Raw genomic sequence first — 6,051 nt, forward strand, 5'->3', positions numbered from 1 at the left:
CTGCAGGCACTCAGAGCTATGAGTTTTCCTCTTAGCACAGCTTTCATTGTGTCCCATAAGTTTGGGTATGTTGAACCTTCATTTTCATTAAATCCTAAGAAGTCTTTAATTTCTTTCTTTATTTCTTCCTTGATCAGGTTATCATTGAGTAGAGCATTGTTCAACTTCCATGTATATGTGGGCATTCTTCCCTCATTGTTATTGAAGATCATCTTTAGCCCATGGTGGTCTGACAGGATGCATGGGATTATTTCTATCTTTCTGTATCTGTTGAGGCCTGTTCTATGACCAATTATGTGGTCAGTTTTGGAGAAAGTACCATGAGGTGGTGAGAAGAAGGTAAATCCTTTGGCTTTAGGATAGAATGTTCTATAAATATCTGTTACGTCCATTTGGTTCATGACTTCTCTTAGTCTGTCTATGTCTCTGTTTAATTTCTGTTTCCATGATCTGTCCATTGATGAGAGTGGGGTGTTGAAAACTCCTACTATTATTGTGTGAGGTACAATGTGTGTTTTGAGCTTTAGTAAGGTTTCTTTTATGTATGTAGGTGCTCTTGTATTTGGAGCATAGATATTCAGGATTGAGAATTCATCTTGGTGGATTTTTTCCTTTGATGAATATGAAGTGTCCTTCCTTATCTTTTTTGATGACTTTTAGTTGAAAATCGATTTTATTTGATATTAGAATGGCTACTCCAGCTTGCTACTTCAGACTATTTGCTTGGAAAGTTGTTTTCCAGCCTTTTCACTCTGTTTTCCAGACAGGCACTCTGAGGTAGTGTCTGTCTTTGTCTCTGAGGTGTGTTTCCTGTAGGCAGCAGAATGCAGGGTCCTCATTGCGTATTCAATTTGTTAATCTATGTCTTTTTATTGGCGAGTTGAGACCATTGATGTTGAGAGATATTAAGGAATAGTGATTATTGCTTCCTGTTATATTCATATTTGGATATGACGTTACGTTTGTGTGCTTTTCTTCTCTTTGTTTTGTTGCCAAGACAATTAGTTTCTTGCTTTTTCTAGGGTGTAGCTTGCCTCCTTATGTTGGGCTTTACCATTTATTATCCTTTGTAGCGCTGGATTTGTAGAAAGATATTGTGTAAATTTGGTTTTGTCATGGAATATCTTGGTTCCTCCATCTATGTTAATTGAGAGTTTTGCAGAATACAGTAACCTGGGATGGCATTTCTGTTCTCTTAGGGTCTGTATGCCATCTGTCCAGGATCTTCTGGCCTTCATAGTCTCTGGCGAGAAGTCTGGTGTGATTCTGATAGGTCTGCCTTTATATGTTACTTGACCTTTTTCCCTTACTTCTTTTAATATTCTTTCTTTATTTTGTGCATTTGCTGTTTTGACTTTTATGTGATGGGAGGAGTTTCTTTTCTGGTCCAATCTATTTGGAGTTCTGTAGGCTTCTTGTATGTTTATGGGTATCTCTTTCTTTAGGCTAGGGAAGTTTTCTTCTATGACTTTGTTGAATTATTTACTGGTCCTTTGAGCTGGGTGTCTTCACTCTTTACAATACCTATATCCTTAGGTTTGATCTTCTCGTTGTGTCCTGGATTTCCTGTATGTTTTGGACCAGTAGCTTTTTCTGTTTTACATTATCTTTGACCATTGTGTCGATGATTTCTATGGAATCTTCTGCTCCTGAGATTTTCTCTTCTATCTCTTGTATTCTGTTGGTGATGCTTGTATCTGCAGCTCCTTGTCTCTTCCTTTGGTTTTCTATATCCAGGGTTGTTTCCCTTTGTGCTTTCTTTATTGCTTCTATTTCCATTTTTAATTCCTTCACCTGTTTGATTGTGTTTTCCTGGAATTCTTTCAAGGATTTTTGTGATTCCTCTCTATAGGCTTCTACTTGTTTGTTTATGTTTTCCAGAGTTTCTCTAAGGGAGTTCTTCACGTCTTTCTTGAAGTGCTCCATCATCATGATCAATTGTGATTTTATATCTAGATCTTGCTTTTCTGGTGTGTTTGGATATTCAGTGTTTGCTTTGGTGGGAGAATTGGGTTCCGATGATGCCATGTATCTTGGTTTCTGTTGTTTGGGTTCCTGCGCTTGCCTCTCGCCATCAGGTTGTCTCTGGTGTTACCTTGTTCTGCTATTTCTGACAGTGGCTAGACCATCCTATAGGCCTGTGTGTCAGGAGTGCTGTAGACCTGTTTCCTGTGTTCTTTCAGCCAGTTATGGGAACAGAGTGTTCTGCTTTCGGGCGTGTAGTTTTTCCTGTCTACTGGTCTTCAGCTGTTCCTGTGGGCCTGTGTCCTGAGTCTACCAGGCAGGTCGCTTGGAGCAGAAAAGTTGGTCTTACCTGTGGTCCCATGGCTGAAGTTGCTCGTGGGGGCTGCTTTTGAGCTCTCTGTCAGGGCGGCAACCAGGAGGGCCTGCACCTCCTTTTCCTGGGCCCCCATGCACCAGGGTCTCTGATGTCATTAGGTGTTTTCCTCTGGTGTCAGAAATGTGGGCAGAGTGTAGTCTCTTCTGGCTTCCCAGGCGTGTCTGCCCCTCTAAAGGTTTAGCTCTCCCTCTCACGGGATTTGGGTGCAGAGAACTGTTGACCAGGTCCCTTCAGATCCGGGCGGTGTCTGGAGCGCAGGGGACCTGCCGCTCTCCTGCCCCTATCTTCAGGTTCCCAGAGGCCCTATATAGTTTCCTCTTGGGCCAGGGATGTGGGCAGGGGTGGGCAGTATTGGTGGTCTCTCTGCTCTGCTTTCTCAGGAGTGCCCATCTGTCCGGGCAATGGGCTCTCTCTCCCAAGGGGTTTGGGAGCAGTGAGCTGTGGGCCAGGATCAGCGAAGTTGGGGCTACAGCTCGTTTGTCTGGTATGTACAGATACACACGTGCATATAGTTTAATATACATATCTAGCATTTAACTTCCTGTGATGTTTGATACCTATGCTTTGACTTCCACTCAATAGCCATTTCTTATAGACCATGAGGTTACATTAGGTAAAAATATTTGGGGTAGTAAATATAAACGATAACACTGACTGTCAGTGTTCAGAATATCTCTTAGCCATTCGTTCCTGAAAGAGGGAGCTTTTGAAGCTTGTAGTGGATTGTTATAGCTTTGTTTTCCTATTTAATCTTTAGTACGAGTTTTCTTAGACATCAAATTTTTGTTGTTTGATCTCAACTTACCAGAAAAAAATTGGCACCATTGAGGCAAAGCCTTCTAAATGTTATATCACCCCCCATTAGTCGGTTTCCAAAGATAAGAGTTCAATAAAGGATTTGCACTTTGCAAAACTGCATTGGGAACCCAGTTGTGGCTTATGAGCTGCACCTAATCCAAATCTTAATTTACATAAAAATAATAGTAATGATGACCTGAGAGGACTTCTGGGTAAGATGGTCCAATAAAGGAGAAGGATCAAAAAGGCTCTCCATCCAGACATAACAGCCCATACCTATGAGCTAATACTTGGAAAGAGAAGGCAGGAGGATTAATAGGTCAAGATTCCCAGGGACACTGGTTCACATCTTTAATTCCAGCCCTCAGGGGGCAAGGGCAGACAGATCCTCACCATCCCTATTCCCCTCCCAAGTTTAAAGCCAGTGGTCTACATAGCAACTTCCAGGCCAGTGAAGGCCACATTGAGAGATCTTATCGAGAGAGAGAGAGAGAGAGAGAGAGAGAGTCCAGGTAATTCTATACTACATTGTGAGTTTGAGAATAACCTGGTCTCCACATGAAACTGGGGGATGGGGTCAACTCTACTTCAAAGAAAGACTGTCAGAAAATTGTGAAGAGAGAAAAGACAAGCTCACAGAGCTTAGGGTGGAAGGGAAGATTGCTAACGGGAAGTCCACTGGCGCTGGTAAATTTGGACATCCTAACTTAGTGATAAGTTCAAGGCCCTCATAAACTTCAAATACAGTGCGGGTTTTTATGAGACAATGGTTCATTCCTCAAATGTTACCACACACACCACGCTATCACTCCATATGAGGGCAAGGGTTGGCACTATCTGGAGAAAGAATTTATTTAATTACTAAACAGTTATTTAATTACTAAATAACTAACTGAGCTCCTATGGGCACCGGTGAACAGGAAAGAAACAGGACAGGGGACTTGAACTTAATCTACCACATCCCCAGGGTGATAGACATGTCTGGGAGGCAGTTGTGGACAGTAAGGGGGGCAGATAATGACAAGCATAAAAGTGTAGGCAGCAGAACACTCAACTCAGGCAGTGTACCGGGAGAGGCAGTCCCACCCTCACTGGCCAGGCACAGAGCTCATCAGCCCACCCTCAGCTTGGAGTTTGGTAGCTCCGTGTGAACGCTCATCCGTGAATCAACCTCCAGATCTACCTACCCACAATTCACTTAGGTTAAGCCTGGAAACTCAGCCGCTTCAATGGTTTACAAGTGCATCCCTTCAGCAAGGGTGGGTATGATTAGAGTATGAAGATGGATCTTCTGTCTATACAGATCTTAGTGCTGTGATTGCTTCTTACATTCCCAATGCCACTGGGAGAAACCCTCCATCCCTAGCTAAGACATCAGCCAACTCGAGCTGGGGAGACATGAAGAGGGTTCATGGGATTGAGTTCTCAAGAATAGGCTGCTTAATAAGATCGTCAAAACTGGAAGACATACATCCAAGCCACAAGATGCAAAACTAATGTTTATAGAAACAACCATGAAAAACCAAATATGGCCCATGGTGACCTGAATGAGAAGTATTCCCCATAAGTTCATGTAGTTGAATGCTTGATTCACAGTTGGTGGTGCTGTTTGGGGAGGTTATGAACTTTTAGCACATGGAGCCTGGCTGCAAGTCCTTCCACAAGGGTGGGCTTTTAGTTTAGAGCCTCACTCACCCCACTTCTGGTTTGGTCTTTCTGCTTCCTGCAGGCAGATGAAGGAGTTGCTCAGCTGGCTGCTGCCCTGCCTCCTCCACCCTTCTAGACCCCCCCCCCCAATAGAACCAGAGCCAATGACACTTTCTTCCTCAAATTTCCTTTGGTCATGGTATTTTATGACAGTGACAAAGTCACCAGTACATGGCCCAAACGACTATATTCTTCAACTATAGACTTCACAAATGTCACAATGGATAAAATGCTGGATGAAGATTTCAAACTAATAAAAATGATCAAAAAATACAAAATAAGCAGACAGCAAAGTCAGCAACAGAAGAGAAAGTCAGAAACCTGGATAAGAAAAACAAGTAACTTATATGAAAATGTATGAGATATAGGAAGGAAAATTGACCAAGAAAATTAAGAACTTCTATGTGATCTATTGAAGATGTTAAAAACACGAAGCAGGAAAAATAGTAAGTGTTGCTTACATTACAAAACTAGCAAGGTCTCACTCAAATAAATAATTTAATAGTACAGTTTAAGGTCTTAGACAAACAAGAATAAACCAAACCCCAAAGCAGCAAGCAACAAGAAAAAATAAAGATTAAGGCACAAATTAATGAAATGAAGACTAAAAGAAAAATACACATAGTCAATCAAGCAAAATGTTGATTCCTTGAAAACACAGACAATACTGGCATAACCCTGCAAATCGAAATGAAGAGAGAAAGAAGACCGAAGACTCCAAAGTCCTCGGAATAATTAAAGGATACTTAGAAAACACATATTCTGTGTCTGGAAAGATGGCTCAGCTGTTAAGAGTACTGACTGCTCTTCCAAAGGTTCTGAGTTCAATTCTCAGCAACCACATGGTGGTTCACAACCATATGTAATGGGATCCAATGCCCTCTTCTGGTATAACTGAAGACAGCTACAATGTACTCATATACATAAAATAAATAAAAAAAAAACACATATTCTAAACTACTAGACAACCTAGAAGGACAAGATAAGTATTTAGACACATGTCATTTACCAAAATTAAATCAAGAATGTATAATCAATTTAAATAGATAATACCAAAGCAGAAATATTGAGGCAGTTATAAAAAGTATCCCCACAAAGAAGAGTTCAGGACTGAGTGAATTTACCAGAGAACTGTATTCCTCAAACTGTTCCGCAAAACAGAAAAGGAAGAGATTCTATTGTATTCATCCGACAAAGCCAGCATT

Source organism: Rattus norvegicus, chromosome 3 (genome assembly GCF_021556685.1).
Source record: "Rattus norvegicus strain SHRSP/BbbUtx chromosome 3, alternate assembly SHRSP_T2T, whole genome shotgun sequence".
Classification (NCBI taxonomy): domain Eukaryota; kingdom Metazoa; phylum Chordata; class Mammalia; order Rodentia; family Muridae; genus Rattus; species Rattus norvegicus.